This window comes from Pan paniscus, chromosome 4 (genome assembly GCF_029289425.2).
Source record: "Pan paniscus chromosome 4, NHGRI_mPanPan1-v2.0_pri, whole genome shotgun sequence".
NCBI classification, from domain to species: Eukaryota; Metazoa; Chordata; class Mammalia; order Primates; family Hominidae; genus Pan; species Pan paniscus.
Genome location: NC_073253.2, coordinates 28788358 through 28807245, shown reverse-complemented (window position 1 = coordinate 28807245; position 18888 = coordinate 28788358).

Here is an 18888-nt window from a genome sequence, read left to right as displayed (position 1 = left end):
CATAAAGAAAGGATGAGTTCATGTCCTTTGCAGGGACATGGATGAAGCTGGAAACCATCATTCTCAGCAAACTAACACAGGAAAAGAAAACCAAACACTGCATGTTCTCACTTATAGTGGGAGTTGAACAATGAGAACACCTGGACACAGGGAGGGGAACATCACACACTGGGGCCTGTTGGGAGGTGGGGGGCTAGGAGAGGGATAGCATTAGGAGAAATACCTCATGTAAATGATGGGTTGATGGGTACAGCAAACCACCACGGCCCATATATACCTAGGTAACAAACCTGCATGTTATGCACATGTATCCCAGAACTTAAAGCATAATAAGAAAATGTTTTTGTTTATATATATATATGATATAAAAAAGGATATATATATATCCTTTATAATATATTGCAAAAAATAAACATTGGGTTACTGAAATGTTCTGTATCTTAATTGTGGTGTGGGTTAATAGTTATATAGAGTTGTCAAATTCATTGACCAGTGTACTGAAAATACGTGTATGTTTTATTGCATGTAAATTATACCTCGATAAAGTTAATTTTAAAAACTAAGTGGGGAAGGCTTCAAGATGGCTTCCACTAAGAAGAGCCAAAATAGTGGGTAGAAAATCACACTTAGAATAGATCATCTCAAAGAAAACACTGGAATTCAATAGAAAGGTGACCGGAAATACCTAAAGTAAAGAAGGAAAAGAAAGTCAGGCAGCCTGCTTGGCCAGGAACAGCTGGAAGCCAAGAGAGACTCCCTAATATGGGGAAAGGGTAAGTAAGAGGTGCTGAGTGGTTCATATTCCAACCATGAACTCCTGCAATCCTAGGCACTGGAGAGCTCCTCAGCCCTCACGGGCCCTGAAACGAATACAGGGAGATGCCAAGAGATTGTGCAAGAGCACTGCTCCATGAAGGAGGCTCACACTGCCACCACTGTAGCTCAAAGACTAACCTAGCTGACATCCCAGTTGCCAGCAAAACTTCATCACAGTCACCATTAATAACTGCACCATAAGCCACAATGAAAATTACAAATATCACTGATGCTATTTACAGCTGAATAAATTATAGAGAGACTACACTACTTCAGGTACCCAGCATGAAAGCCATAGTGCCCAACAACTGCAGAATATACATTATTCTCATCAGTACATGGAACATTCTCCAGGACAGACTATATGTTAGGCCACAAAACAAGTCTCATCAAGTTTTTAAAAATCAAAATTATATCAAGTGTCTTCTCAGACTACAAGGGAATAAAACTGGAAATCAATAACAACAGGAACTTTGGAAATCATACAAACACATGGAAATTAGAACAAAAAAACATGCTTCTGAATAATCATGGTTCAATGAAGAAATTAGCATGGAAATCAAAAAATCTCTTGAGAGAAATGAAAATGGAAACACGGCTTATTAAAATCTATGGGACACAGAAAAAGTAGTTTGTAGCAATAAATGCCTACATCAAAAATGTACAAAGATTTCTGATGTAGTTTGCTTATGTCCAAATCTCATGTTGAATCCTAATCCCCAGTATTGGAGATGGGGCCTGGTGGGAGATGATTAGATCATGGGGGTGGATTTCTCACGAATGATTTAGCACCATCCTCTTGATTCCATCCTCGTGATAATGAGTGAGTTCTCACAAGATCTAGTTGTTTAAAAGTGTGTGGCTCCTCCCTGCCGTCTCTTGCACCTGCTCTGGCTATGTGACATGTGTGCTCCTCCTTTGCCTTCTGCTATGATTGTAAGTTTCCTGAGGCCTGTACAGAGGTCAAGTAGTTACCAGCATTGTGCTTCCTGTATAGCCTGCTGAACCATAAACCAATTAAACCTTTCTTCTTTAGGATAAACTCTTGAAAACATAAAACCTACAAAGATTGAATCAGGAATAAATAGAAAATCCAAACAGACCAATAATGAGCAGCAAGAGTGGAGCAGTAATGAAAAGTCCCCCAACAAAGGAAAGCCCAGGACCCCACGGATTCACTGCCAAATTCTACCAAGTATATAGGAGAACTAACACCAATCCTCCTTAAACAATTCCAAAAAAAAATGAATAGGAGAGAATTCTCACTATCTCATTTACACAACCAGCATTACCCTTATACCAAAACCAGAAGAGGACACAACAACAATAAAAAGAGAACTATAGGCCAATATCCCTGATGAATATAGACAGAAAATCCTCCACAAAATACTGGCAAATCAAATCCAACAGGGCATCAAAAAGATAATACCCCATGATCAAGTGGGATTTATACTGGAGATACAAGGATGGTTTAACATACACAAATCAATAAATGTGATACATCATATCAACAGAACAAAGGACAAAATCATGGCATATTCTCAATAAATGCAGAAAATCATTTAATAAAATTAACATCCCTTTAGATAAAAACTTTCAACAGACTAGGCATAGATGGAACATATCTCAAAATAATAGATGCCATGTATGACAAACCCACAGCTAATATCACACTGAATGGGCAAAAGTAGAAAGCCTTTTCTATAAGAACTTGAGCAAGACAAATATGTCAACTTTCACCACTCTTATTCAATATAGTACTGGAAGTTCTAGCCATTCCAATCAGGCCAGAGAAAGAAATAAAGGCATCTAAGTTGGGAAAAACGGAAGTTGAGTTGTCCCTCTTTGCAAATAACATGTATTCTACTTAGAAAACTCAAAAGACTCCACCAGAAAACACTTAGGAGCTGATAAACAAATTCAATGAAGTTGCAGGATACAAAATCAACCTACAAAAATCAGTCTTGTCTCTACATGCCAATAATGAAATAGCTAAAAAAGAAATCAAGAAGAAAATCCCATTTATAATAACTGTTAAAAATAAATTACTTAGGAATAAATTTAACCAAAGAGGTAGAAGATCTCTACAAGGAAAATTACAAAACACTGATGAAAGAAATTGTAGATGACACAAACAAATGGAAATACATCCCATGATCATAGATCAGAAGGATTAATATTGTTAAAATGACCATACTCCCCAGTGCAATACACAGATTCAATACAATTCCCATCAAAATACCAACATCATTTTTCACAGAAATTGAAAAATCAACTCTAAAATTTGCGTAAAACCAAAAAAGAGCCAGAGTAGCCAAAGCAATTCCAAGCAAAAAGATCAAAGCTGGAAGCATCACACTACCTGACTTCAAATTATATTACAAGGCTATAGCAACCAAGACAGTATGGTATCGGTATAAAAATAGACAGATAGACCAATGGAACAGAATAGAGATCACAGAAATCAATTCACATATTTATAGCCAACTGATATCCAACAAAGATGCCAAGAACATACACTGGGGAAAGGACACCCTATTCAATAAATGGTGCTAGAAAATTGAATATTCATATGCAGAAGAATGAAACTGGATTCCTATTTCTCACTGTATACAAAAATCAACTCAAGATCGACTAAAGACTTAAACAAAAGACCCAAAACTATAAAACTACTAGACGAAAACATAGAGAAAACAGTTCAAGACATTGGTCTAGGCAAATATTTTATGGCTGAGACCTCAAAAGCACAGACAACTGAAACAAAAATAGACAATTGGGCTTCTATTAAACTAGAAATCTTTTGCACAGCAAAAGAAACAAGAGTAAAGAGACACTCTGTTGAATTGGAGGAAAGATTTGTAAACTATTCATCTAACAAGGGACTAATATCTAGAATTCATAAGGAACTCAAAACAATGTTTTTAAAAAATCCCATTAAAAAGTGGGCAAAGCACATGGATAGACAATTCTCAAAAGACAGAAATATAAGTGACAAACAGGTAAACGAAAAAAATGCTCATTACCACTAATTATCAGGGAAATGAAAATCGAAACCACAATGAGATATCACCTCACACCTGTTACAATAACTATTATAAAAAGACAAAAATAACAGATGCCTGTAAGAATGTGGAGAAAAGGGAACTCTTACATACTATTGGTGCAAACGTAAATTAGTACAACTTTTATGGAAAACAGTATGGAGAGTTCTCAGAAAGCTAAAAATAGAACTATCATACAATCCAGCAATCCTACTATTGGATATGTATCCAAAGGAAAAGAAATCAATATATCAAAGGGATACCTGAACTCACATGTTTATCACAGCACTATTAACAGTAGCAAAGATATAGAGTCAACCTAAGTGTCCATCAGCACTAAGTGTCACATCAGATGAATGGATAAAGAAAATGTGGCATGTAAACACAAAGGAATAGTATTCAGCCATAAAAAATGAAATCACATCATTTGCAGCAACACAGATGGAACTGGCAGTCATTACGTTAAGTGAAATAACACAGGCACAGAAAGACAAATACCTCATGCTCCCACTCATCTGCGGGAACTAAGAAACTTAATCTGAAGGACATAGAGAATAGAATGGTAGATAATAGAGGCATTGGAGGATGTGAGGGCGGGAGAGGGAAATGAAGAGAAGTTGGTGAAATGGTACTCACAGTTAGATAGAAGGAATAAATTCTAACATTCAATAGTTGACTAGGTTGACTATAGTTAGCAATAATATATTCTACATTTCAAAATAGTAGAAGAAAGGACTTGAAATGTTACCAACACATAGAAATGATGAATACTTGAGCTTATAGATCACCCAAATACTCCAACCTTCTCATTATACCTTCTATGTATGTAAAAATTACTCACATGTACTCCATACATATGTAAAATATTATGTGGTAATAAAAGAAAAAAAAGTAACAATTTCACACTTAAAACATAGTATTTAACGTAAATTCAAATTGCCACATCATTCATTGTTTTCAGTGAATGGTCATTGATTGCCTTTATGCAGGGTACTTATGATAGATACATCAGTAATCAGATAAAAACCTAACCCCTGGCCCTCTGAGAGATTACATTCTAATAATGAATCAGCTTTTTAAAAAATATTTTGGACCTACCTACTTCAATGGCCAATCTAGACAATGAAGCAAAAAGAGAAAATTAATTAAAAAGTGGCATGGAGGAGGATACCTCCAAAGGGGATTATTATAGGGACATTTACTAATAGAACACTCTAAAGCATCAAATATTTCAATTAACCCTCATAACAAGTCCATAAAGTGGGTAACATTATTGTCCCCACTTGAAAGATAGGGAAATGTTATGCAACTAGCCCAAAGCTAAATATGGTAGATCTTGTACTGAACCCAGGTCAGTCCGATTCCAGGTTATAGTGTGTTCCTTGGAGTGTGCAACTCTGGGGAAATGTGTAGGAGCAAGAAAACCACAGTAGAATTATGAGGATTTTTCAGCCACTGTAACAAAGCCCCAAGATTATATTTAACCACTGGATATTAAATTCCTGTGGAGTCACTCCATAATACTCCAGCAAGAAATTAGAAAGTCTCTGAAGAAAACAGTATGTCTTAAACCAAGCTATTTCCAATTTCCTCTCAAGCACACAGAAATCCCATATTTCTCAGACCCCTGTCTTCTAGGTAGTAGTGTGTGAATCAAGTAGAGGACTCCAAAGAGACCCTAGAAGATGATGGCACTTAAATTATCACGTGGAAGATCACATGCTTAACATCTGATTCAGATTATGACATGAGTGAGAAATAAATTGTGTTAAGCCACTAAATTTGGGGATTGTATGTTACATTAGCTAGCTTCAATTATGTTGTCTGGCCCAGGCTCCATAAAGCATAGAAGAGAAAACTTGATAAATTACACTGAAACAACTTTCTATGTGAGGAAATTTATGATTTATGATTTATTAGTTGATTTACATGTTAATATTATTCCAGAAAACATTTGAGGTGCCGAAGAAAGACACACACTATATAACAAGATAAAATAGATTTTAAATTGAGGAGTAAAGTGAAGCAAAGGTGAATTTAGAAAAGAAGATACAGCCAGGAGTAGGGTACACAAAATACATTCATCGTTTCTACTGAAGATGGATCACATATTTGGCTCTAAGTTTTGTAGGAACCTAAAGAGGAAATCACAGTGAAGTTCATTATTAACAGTACCCATAGGCAAACAGGCAAAAAAGCAAGTCAGCTACACGGAAGAAGCCTGTTTATTCTAGTCTAAGACCAGAGAGAAATTTTTCCTATGGGTCCTCATAAAAATGACAATGTAAAGTGTATTGAACCACATCCTTAGGAAAAAAATCCTCACAGTAAATCCATAAATGAGTTTTATAAGTCTGTTATTTATAAAAATCTGTTAGCACAAGTAGGAAAGAAGATGACCAAGCACAATTCAGGGATAATAATACAGTTTTCGAATGCTGTTCAATGAGGGATGTGAAGAGAACTGGTAATTAAACCTAACCCGCTTTGTGTAATAGTTTTATAATTAGCTGACATGTTTAAAACAACTCTTTGTTGAATGCAGTAATAATTTACACAAAGGGCACAGATGTTATTATCAAATAAATTCCATTTTTTCAAAATTATAAGTCCAAACTGAAAAGCCAAACACAGAAACTGTTATAACACGAATACCTTTTGATGGACTATATGTATTAGTTCATTCTCACACTGCTATAAGAACATACCCAAGACTGTGTAATTTATAAAGGAAAGAGGTTTAATTGACTCACAGTTCCGTAGGGCTGGGGAGGCCACAGGAAACTTACAATCATGGCAGAAAGAGAAGCAAACACGTCCTTCTTCACATGGCAGCAGCAAGGAGAAGTGCAGAGTGAAGTGGGGGTAAAACCCCTTATAAAACCATCAGATCTCATGAGACCTCACTATCATGAGAACAGTGTGGAGGTAACCACCCCAATGATTCAGTTACCTCCCACAGGGTCCCTCCCACAACACGTGGGGATTATGGGAACTACAGTTCAAGATGAGATTTGCATGGGGACACAGCCAAACCGTATCACTATTTTAACAATGTAGTTGCCAACAAACACATTGTTTAGAGGATCAGAGTGCCTCTCTGTAGTCTCACCCGAATAATAGAAATATAGCAGCAGCTTACATACATTGATCAATAGTATTGGACCTGGTTATAAATCATGATTTTCAGGGAGTTACTTGCACAATTGTTTATATTCATCGTATAGAATACAAGAACGTTAGTTCTACTCTCAAATCTCTCCTATATTTATTTTGCTTCTACTCTGGAAAAAGTATTTCTTTTTAGAACAATGCATCAAATTTATTATAAAAAACACTTCATCATTTAAATTATGTTTCCCTAAAAAGAATAAATGAAGCTATTTAATCATTTGGTATTCTAGTTATAAAACAAAGCACGAGATACCATAGTAATTTCTTTTCTCTTTTTTTTGAGAGAGAGTCTCACTCTGTCGCCCAGGCTGGAGTGCAGTGGCGTGAGATCTCGGCTCACTCCAACCTCCACCTCCCGGGTTCAAGCAATTCTCCTGCCTCAGTCTCCCCATTAGCTGGGACTACAGGCGTGTGCCACCACACCTGGCTAATTTTTTGTGGTTTTTTTTGTTTTGTTTTTAGTAGAGACCGGGTTTCACCATGTGAGCCAGGATGGTCCCGATCTCCTGACCTCGTGATCCGCCTGCCTCTGCCTCCCAAAGTGCTGGGATTACAGGCGTGAGCCACCGCACCCTGCCTGTATTTTTAGTAGAGTTGGGGTTCCACCATCTTGGCCAGGCTGGTGTTGAACTCATGACCTCATGATCCACCCACCTCGGTCTCACAAAGTGGTGGGATTACAGGCGTGAGCCGCCACACCCCACCCTACTGTAGCAATTTAACAAGACCTGGTCAAAGCAGTAACAAAGTGTCACAGCAAGTTAAGCTAAAATGGAGATGGAATATAAATATAACGAGACTTGCTGATTTTCAAATTGAGAAATATTAGTTTCTGTGTTTATCTTATAAATATGTATCTACCCATACTTGGTAATTCTCAATGACAAATGATTGTATTATGAGATGATTCAAGAAAAGTGAACCATTTTTAAACCTAAATTAAGGTAAGACAAATAAGTTGGAATGAAAAACACGAAACACTTTTAAGGGAAAAAATGGTATCCAAAGGTAACGAGACGTTTTTTCACTTTGTTTTTTGTCTGTTTGGTTTAGCTTCTGATATTCTAAATCATTTCACCTTCTCATACTCTCTTGATACAAACTAAGTCTTGTCAAATCTCTTTGGAGTGGATTTGATATTTGGAAATACCCAGAAGTTATTTTGGAGCCGAGACTGTTGAATAAAGCCATCCTGTAGCATATATATTTTGAAACACTTGGGGAAAAAATAACATTTTAAAAATGTATCGTATAATTGAACGCACTTCATTCTCTGACAATTTCTGTCTCCTTGGACATTAATTTATGCAGTTGTGCTAGGTGACAAGCAGAGGTGGATCATAAGGAGGCACTTTTTAGATAAAAACCACAAAGCATTAAAAATAAAACATTAGGTGTTGAAGTGAAGCGGGGGTGGTTACCTCCATGCTGTTCTCGTCATAGTGAGTTCTCATGAGATCTGATGGCTTTATAAGGGGTTTTACCCCCTTTCACTCTGCACTTCTCCTTGCTGCTGCCATGTGAAGGACAAACATAGGAAAGTAAAATAATATTTTAATCATTAATTGCCTGATACATTTCTATAAGACAGTTTCCTATAGTTTTTTGTTGCATACCTTTTGATCACCCCTTCATGTGACAATTTTGCAATATCATTTTCTATAGACAGACTATAAAGAAAATCCATTATTTCTCCTAGCAAGATAGATCAGACTTGGAGCAGGGGAAAGCAAGAAAGAGCCCTGTGGGGATGGATTAAAAATTGAGGTATTGACGAAAGATGTGATTTCTTTTTCTTTTTTATTTTTCCTTTTTTTTTCTTTCTTTTCTTTTTTTTTTTTTTTTTTTTTGATACAGAGTCTTGCTCTGTTGCCAGGCTGGAGTGCAGTGACACGATCTCAGCTCACTGCAACCTCTGCCTCCTGGGTTAAAGCGATTCTCCTGCCTCAGTCTCCCAAGTAGCTGGGACTACAGGCGTGTGCCACCACACCCATCTAATTTTTGTATTTTTAGTAGAGACGGGTTTCACCATGTTGGCCAGGATGGTCTCTATCTCTTGACCTCATGATCCATCCATCTTGGCCTCCCAAAGTGCTGAGATAACAGGCATGAGCCACCGCGCCTGGCCAGATATGATTTCTAAAATGTGTATATGCATCTGCATTTTCATGTTTATGTACACGTATATGTTATGTGTACATACATAACTTCTAGGAAGCAAAGGCATCCTAGTAGCAGTGAACATACAAAACACCCAGCCCTTGATCTTTATTACCATTTACCACTAACAAAAACCAATGAGCATTCTTCATAGAGATTCTGGTTCCCAGGACTGACATAAGGTAGGTATAAATAGGCCAGGAATATCTTGTTATGAAATAAAATAAGAAATATTAAAAAATAAAATTGATGAGGACACATAACAAACACAGATGGAAGCTTGAAGGGGCTACCAAATCTGGAACAATGTAAGCACTAAAATACTTAAGTAGAGTATTGAATTATAAACCACTTAAAAATTCATTAGTGTTTACCAATAATAAATAGATTAAGTAAATATATAGAGTAGGAAGAAGTTCTTTTTCATATAGTTGAATCTAAAAGGACAGTTAGTAAATATGGAAGGAGTACTGGAGTTGGAAAATCATTATTTCCCAACTATTATGGTAATAATCAGGAAATAATAATCAGTGGAGCCTATATCCAAAGGAAATTTTTGTGAGGAGTAAGATATTAGCATGGTCTTAACATGTCTTCCCATGGGGTACTTATTAGTTGCAAGAGAGAAACAGTAATTGCACAGTGGAAAAGTCAAACAACACCTTGACTACATTGTGAACATTAATGTCACCAATGAGGAACAGATGGACATACTGTGCCTCCGCATGTGATGCCCTAAAATGACACGAGATCACCTATGCAGCATTTGCCCAAGAACACATAGTCTCAGTCTACTCCTAAGGAAACGCTGGACAAACACAAAATGAGGAATGTTCTGTGTTTTTCAAAATGTAGAGATGGGCTGTATTACTCAGACATGTTAGTTTCTTAAGAGACAAATAAAGGCTATGGAAATTGTATTAGTCTGTTTTCACACCGCTATGAAGAACTGCCAAAGACTGGGTCATTTATAAAGAAAAAAGATTTAATTGACTGACAGTTACACATGGCTGGGGAGGCCTCTGGAAACTTAAAGTAATGGCATAAGGGGAAGCAGACACATCTTACGTGGCGACAGGTGAGAGAGAGAAGAGCGGGTGAAGGAGGAACTGTCAAACACTTATAAAGCTATCAGATCTCATGAGAACTCACTCACTATCACGAGAACAACATGAAGGAAATGGTCCCCATAATCCAGTCACCTCCCTCCTTCGACATGTGGGGATTACGGGTCCCTCCCTCAACACATGAGGATTACAATTCAAGATGAGATTTGGGTGGGGACACAGAGCAAAATCGTATCAAAAATGCTCCAGCTTATAGAAGACTAAGGAGATAAAGAGATATAATGGCTAAATGCAGTATTTGTCTCTAGACATTATTAGTAGATCTGCTAACAAAACTGGAATATGCATAGATAAAAATATTATATCAGTATAAATTCATCAGGTTGATACAGCACTGTAGTTATATAAGAGAATAGCCCTATTCTTAGGAAATACACACAGAAGTACTTAGGGGTCAAGTGTTACAATGTAAGTTAGGCTCAAACCACTCAGAAAAAAAAATAGGTATAGAGAAAGAAAAAGTACAAATGTTAAAGAAAATAAAATAAAGTTTTTTAAATAGGCAAATCTAGCTAAAGAATATATAAATGTTTCTTGTACTAATTTTATTTAAGCAACTTTATTTGTGCAAGTTTGAAATTATTTCCTAATATTTTAAAATAATTAAATTTTATTATTATATTTAAATATCTATACATTTCCATTAAGTATAAGGTAATATTTATAAATTCATATATAAAAATAAGTATATTTTATACATTTTATATATTTTAAATATATCAAATTATTTCCGAATCAATATAGTGTGAATGTTTGTCTCCTCTAAATCTCATGTTGACGTGTGGTTCTCAGTGTTGGAGGTGGGTCCTAATGAGAGGTGATTGGATGATATGGGCTGATCCCTCATGAATGGTTTAGCACTATCCCCTTAGGGATGTCAGTTCTTGCTCAGTTAGTTCACACAAGATCTGTATTTTTAGAAAAGTCTGGCACCTACCCTTTCTCTCTCTTTCTCTCATTTTTGTCATGTGATGGGCCTACTCTCCCTTTGGCTTCTGCCATAATTATAAGCTCCCTGAGGCCCTTACAAGAAGCGGATGCTGGCGCCATGTTTCCTGTACAGCCTGCAGAACTGTAAGCCAGTTAAGTCTCTTTTCTTTATAAATTACCCAGTTTCAGGTATTTCTTTATAGCAGAGCAAAAACAACCTAACGCACAAATATTTTTAAATAAAAAATTTTTAATATAAATTTAGGAAGCATAAGTGCAGTTTTGATACATGGTTATATTGCATAGTGGCGAAGTCTGAATTTTAGTGTAACCATCACCTGAATAGTGTACATTACACACATTAAGTAATTTTTCATCCTTTACCCACTTCCCACATGTATGTTTTTAAGTTTCCAATGTCTATTATTCCACAACCTATGTCCATGTGTATATATTATTTAACTCCCACTTATAAGTGAAAACATGTGGCATTTGACTTTCTGTTTCTGAGTTATATCACTTAAGATAATGGCCTCTAATTCCATTGATGTTGCTGCAAAGGATACGATTTTATTCTTTTAAAATAAATAAGTAGTATTCCTAAAGCATTCATTCATATATACATATGAATATATATATATTCATATGTATATATATATATAGACACATTTTCATTATCCAGTCACCCACTGATGGACACTTAGATTGATTCCCTCATCTTTGCTATTGTGAATAGTGCTGCAATAAACATATGAGCACAGGTATCTTTCTGAAATCATGATTTACTTTCCTTTCGTTAGATATTCAGTCGTGGGATTCCTGGATCAAATGGCAGTTCTATTTTTAGTTCTTTGAGAAACCTCCATAATGTTTTTCATAGAGGTTGTACTAATTTACATTTCCACCAACAGTGCATAAGCATTCCTTTTCTCTGCATCCTCACTAACATCTGTTGTTGTTTGACTTTTTTAATAACAACCATTCTGACTGGTGTAAGGTAATATCCCTTTGTGGTTTTAATTTGCATTTATCTGATGATTAGTAATGACCATTTTTTCATGTGCTTGTTGGTTATTTGTATGTCTTCTTTTGAAAAAAATGTCTATTTATGTCCTTTGCCCACTTTTGATGAGCTTTGGGAGTTTTTTCTTGTTGAGTTGTTTGAGTTCTTTGTAAATTTTGGATCTCAGGCTCCTAAGGGATGCATTGTTTGCAAATATTTTCTCCCAGTTTGCAAGTTGTCTCTTCACTCTATTGATTATTATTCATCGTAGTGCTGAAGTTTTTAGTTTAATTAAGTCCCATTTGTCTTATTTTAGATTTGTTTCTTGTGCTTTTGAATTCTTAGTCATGAATTCTTTGCCAAGGCCAATGTGCAGAAGAGTTTTTCCAAAATTTTCTTCTAGTATTTTCATAGTTGGGGTCTTTTAAGTCTTTAACCTATTTTTTAGTTAATTTTTGTATATGATAAGAGATATGGGTCCAGTTTCATTCTTCCACATATAGATATCCAATTTTCCCAGCACCATTTATTGAATAGGGTGTGATTTCCCTGGTGTATGTTTTTGTTGACTTTGTTGAAGATCAGTTGTCTGTAGTTATGTGGCTTCCTTTCTGGGTTCTCTATTCTACTCCATTGATCTATCTATTTTTATCCAAGCACCATGCTGTTTTGGTTACTATAGGCTTGTAGTATAATTTGAAGTCAGAAAATATGACACCTTCAACTTTGTTCTTTTTGCTTAGGATTGCTTAGGCCATTCAGGCTCCCTTTTGGTTACCTATGAAATTTAGGATTGTGTTTTCTAATTCTGTGAAAAATTATGTTGCTAGTTTGACAGGGATTGCATTGAATCTGTATATTGCTTTGGGCAGTATGGTCATTTTAATAATATGAGTTCTTCTGATCCATGAGCATGGGATGTGTTTCCACTTTTTTGTGTCGACTACAATGTCTTTCTTCAGTGTTTCATAATTTTATTTGAAACTTTCTTAATTAAATATATTCCTATGTATTCTATTCTTCTTAGAGCTATTGTAAATGGGATTCAGTTCTTGATTTACTTCTTGGCTTCTTGGCTTGATCATTATTGGTGTGTATGAAACACTGCTGATTTTTATATGCTGATTTTGTATCGTAAAACTTTACTGAATTCATTTATCAAATATAGGAATCTTTTTAGGGTTTTCTAGGTATAATATTATATCATCAGAAAACAGAGATAATTTGATTTCTTATTTTCCAATTTGAATACCTTTCATTTCTCTCTTTTCTGATTGCTCTGGCTAGGACTGCTAGTTCTATGTTGAATAAGAGTGGTGAAAGGAGGCATTCTTGTCTTCTTCCAGACCTTAGAAGGAATGTTTTCAGCTTTTCTTCATTCATTATGATGTTACCTGTGGGTCTGTCATATATGGTTTTTATTATTTTGAGGTATGGTCCTTCTATTCCTAATTTGTTAAAGGTTTTTATCCTGAAGAGATACTGAATTTTATCAGATGCTTTTTCTGCGTTGAGATGATCGTGTGGTTTTTATTTTTAATTCTGTTTATGTGGTAAATCACATTTATTGATTTGCACATGTTGAACCATCTTTGAATTTCTGGAATAAATTCCAATTAATCTTGATGTATTTTTTTATCTTCTATTGAATTCCATTTCCTAGTATGTTTTTGAGGATTGTTGCATCTATGATCATCAGGGATATTGGTGTGTGGTTTTCTTATTTTCTTGTGTCCTTGTTTAGCTTTGGTATCATGGTGATACTGGCTTCGTAGAATGAGTTAGGGAGAATTCCCTCCTTCTAAATGTTTAAGTAGAAATAATAACAAAAGGATAATCCAGGCATTTCTCACTCCCTTCTAGTAGTAGAAAAGCACCATAAATGTGGTAGGGTCTAGTATCCCTCTGCAAGAGATTCAACCCCAGGCCAGCTAAGTAGCTGAGACAGGATAAGAATGAGGCAGCCAGCATGCAATTATCCCATTGCAATCTCAAGCCCTGGCAGATTTAACTTTTCTGAAGAAAATATTTCCAAAGGTGGATTTGATTAATGTCTGCAAAACCAATGACTTCAAGTCTCCTAGAAGATAATTTAGATGTGTTAGACGCACAAGTTCAGAGCCCTGGTGTTAGTCAATGATCACAAGACCTGGCAGTCTGCCCTGCCATTCTACCACCCAGTCATGCTGTCTCTGGAACCTGAAGAACAGTGCAACTCTAATTCTCTCTGCAATCTGAGAGATCTGTTCACCGTAAGGCAGCAGAAGATGAAGTGTTAAGTCATGAAGAGCCTACATACACCGTATTAGTGTGTTCTCATGCTGCTAATAAAGACATACCTGAGACTGGATAATTTCTAAAGAAAAGATGTTTCATTGACTCATAGTTCAGCATGGCTGAGGAGGCCTCAGGAAACTTACAATCATGGTGGAAGGCAAAGGAGAAGCAAGGCACCTTCTTCACAAGGCAGCGGGAAGGAGAAGTGCAAGCAGAGGAAATGCCAGATGCTTATAAAACCATCAGATCTCATGAGAACTCACTCACTATCAGGAGAATAGCATGGGGGAAACTGCCCCCATGATTCAATGACCTCCCACCAGGTCCCTCCCACAACATATGGGGATTATGGGGATTACAATTCAAGATGACATTTGGGTGGGGACAGAGTGAAACCATATCTCACACACACATGCACACACACACACAATTGAATCCATATATAATCATGTATAAACTGAACTATCACCTGCCTTCCCTTAGGATATGAGAAACATGTCTTCCAAGCAATTCATTTAGACCACGGTATGCAATGATTAGGAGCAGAAACTTTGAAATCAGATAAACCTTGGTTTAACTTCCAGTTTTGCTACTTATTAGCTGTTGATGCTCAAAGCAAGTTATTTAGACTCATTAGTCTCAATTGCTTCTTCCATAAAATAGTAATGATAACAATAGTAATAGCTCCTTCATAGGATTATTATGAAGATTAAATGAGATCTTATGTGTAAAGTCTATGGTAAGAACTGGATGTTAGTTTTTATTAATGAATATTAAAAGTTTAAGTAGAATTAAGGACACAGTGAGCCACTGAAAAAATATGTATTTTGCACCAGGGACCACTTTGTTGAAGAAACACTGAACCACTTTGTATTATTATGAAGATTAAATGAGATCTTATATGTAAAGGCTATGGTAAGAACTGGGTGTTAGTTTTTATTAATGAATTTTAAAAGTTTAAGTAGAATTAAGAACACAGTGAACCACTGAAAAAATATGTGTTTTGCACCAGGGACCACTTTGTTGAAGAAACACTGAACCACTTTGTATTGAATACATTATTTATCCATCTATTCATGAAACAAAAGTTTATTGAGTACTTACTATGTGAGAGGATAAAATGACAAAACACTGTCCTTTTTTTTTTTTTAAAAAAAGAAGCATATGGTAAGGAGATAGATACATACATAACTAATTACAATGCATGACATTACTAACATAAGAGTATTATAAATTAAATTCTAGGTGACCTTGAAGGAAAGATAAATTGATTTCTTTTAAGGGTTTTAGGAAGGCTTCTTAGAGAAAGTGACATGGATGTAGAATTTCGAAGTCAACAATAGGAAAAAGAGGAAGGAAGTGAGGGCATTTTACAAAGAAGAAACAATATAAAGAGTTAAACATATATTATAGTTTTTTGATCAGTAAGTAAGGATTTTTGCAAAACTTTCTCTTTCAGTGAGTCATCAATAAATCATTCAGAAGACTCACAGAATATTTCACAACCCTAATTTCTTCAGAAGAATCTCATTTTCTCCTTTTCCTGAAGCCAGGTTCCCCCTCAACCCTTTCCCCAACAAATATAAAATTTCAAATAGATGTTAACACAGAGCCCTGATTCTAATGCTACAGTAGCGAGAAGTTATAAAAACTTAAAAAGAAACTTGTTAACTTGAGTTTTGCAACATAGGATGGAAACATATAGTTTATTCACTAAACAATTTATTTTTTTAAAAAACTTCAACCTAGTCCTTAAAAATCTAATATAGCAGCTGTTGAGAAAAATGACAAATATTGTACTTTAATTTTTGGATATACTGTTCTATACAATATTGAGAAAATGACAAATATTGTACTTTAGTTTTTGGATATACTGTTTTATATAACGGAATTTCAGTCTCTAAAGCCTCAAGTGGATCTAGAAAGTACATTGCTCATTCTTTGATATACACCCTACTCACTACTTAAAATAATTGGATTTTATTTTTAAGATATAATGCTGAAGTAAACCTCATGTCTCTAAAGACACTTTCTATTTTGTACCCATCAATTCATGAAATGTCTCATTTCTCTTTAAATGCACTTTATAGTGAAAGAGTATCATACTGAATCCAAAGTTGCTCTAGAATTATTCACATTTTTCTTGCCAGCTATTATGACATGAATATAAATTGTTAGGCTACTTGTATAAGAAAAAATAAATCATATCTGTTCCAGGTTTATACTCCCGTATAACAAACTACCCCAAAACTTAGTGACTCAAGGAAACAATTTACTATTTTCTCTTACAATTCTGGGGGCTAATGGGCTCAGTTGGGCAGTTCTTGTTTAACAAGCTTCATAAAGTTGCAGGCAAATATAGCTGTGGCTAAAGTCACCTGAAGGCACCTTTACAAATATATCTGATGCCTGGGCTGGGATGGCAAGAATAGCTGGGTGCTGGTAAGTCTGTCCCTTTCCCTGTCTCCCTCTCCCTACTTACTCTCTCCTTCTCCTTGTCCTTCTTCCCTCTTCTTCCCTCTCTCCTTCTGCACATAGCCTACCCCCAACCCCTGCCCCCGGTAATGTGGCTTCTCCATATAGTTAGTTCGGTTTTCCTCTTAGTCCTGAAAGTCTCTGGATAGACTTCTCACATGGTATTTGACTTCTCCCAAGAAAACATTCCAAGTTGCTAAAGAGAAGCTGCAAGGCTTTTGATGAGCTAGCCTCAGAAGTCTCAGAATGTCACTCTGTTGCATTCTGTTGGTCAATCCGGTCACTAAGGTCAAGAAAAGGGATGTTAGACCCCACCACTCAATAGAAAGAATTTCCAAAAAATTGTGGCCATCTTTAATTTCCTATGATGCCTACACAAAAATGGAATATTGCTAGATTTATTTAAACTTTTTCTTCCTTCTTTAGTGAATTTGAAAGAGACCAAGATTAGCATAAAACTCCTAAACTCAGACTACATTCATTAGTTAACTAATTTATTAATTGCTTTCTACTTAGTAATTAAGAAAAAACCATATAGCAACTAGTATAAAATTTTATTTTGTGCTCAGTGTGGCTTATTGACAAAAATATTCTTTAGAAAATATTTTGAAATAATTCTCAAGAGTGTGCTCTATAGGTGGTATCTAGCCACTAATACAAAAGTCAGTAATCTGCCAAGAATAAGTGATCTCAGCCACTTTGAATCCCACTTCAATTTACCTCCTAACTTATCAGTAGCATCAAAAAGCTGCAAAGTGCATTTCTGAGTGTCTAGCATTCTCTAGAATATGCCAGCTGCTACACCACCTTCAAATGGAACCACTCTACCTCCCATACTTTCAATGTTTTGGCATGTTTGGCACATCCATCTTCATTATAGCTGAAGAACTATCACAGAAACATGACTCCAGAGAAAGATATATTTGAAGCAAAGATAATATTTTACATGATACAGCCAAATTCTCATCTACAGATTGGTAATGAGAAACTGTTTTCCTCATGGCATCTAGAAGAAAGGCTAATTTCCTTAAATAGAGCAGCTGTGTTACTTCTAGTTCTCTCTTTGTTGCTCCATAAAAAACTACCCCAAACTTAATGACTTGAAAAAACAACCATTTTATTATACCACACAAATCTCTAGAACAACATTTTGGGTAGGAGTCAACTAGACAACTCTGCTCTACACAGCAGTGACTGTGGTCACTCAGCAATATTCAGCTGAGGGCGGGGCTGGGCTGAAGTGTCCAAGGTAGCTTCACTCACATGCCCGGCACTTGAGTGTAACCACCACCCTCCCCCATATTTACATAGGTATAAACTTTTTTTTTTTTTTTTTTTTTTTTGAGATGGAGTCTCGCTCTGTCGCCCAGGCTGGAGTGCAGTGGTGTGATCTCGGCTCACTGCACGCTCTGCCTCCCGGGTTCACACCATTCTCCTGCCCCCGCCTCCCAAGTAGCTGGGACTACAGGCACCCGACACCACGCCCAGCTAATTTTTTGTATTTTTAGTAGAGACGGGGTTTCACCGTGTTAGCCAGGATGGTCTCAATCTCCTGACCTCGTGATCCGCCTGCCTTGGCCTCCCAAAGTGCTGGGATTACAGGCGTGAGCCACCGCGCCCGGCCAAACATATTTTTTTTTTTGCATTTAACTTACCACAAAGCCCATGAGAAGGCAGACAGTTCTGAAACCATATTCTGGAATCTCTGCCCTGCAGGTCCCTAAAGAGTTAACTCAAAGCCAGATACCCAATGGAGGCTAAATTAATGTGAATTAGAAGCAACAATGAACCAAATCCACAGATAACATTACTTACACTAGATTGAAAAGTGTAATCTAGAAATATTAAGTGTGAAAAAGTTTCTCAATTATAGTTAAATCAGAAT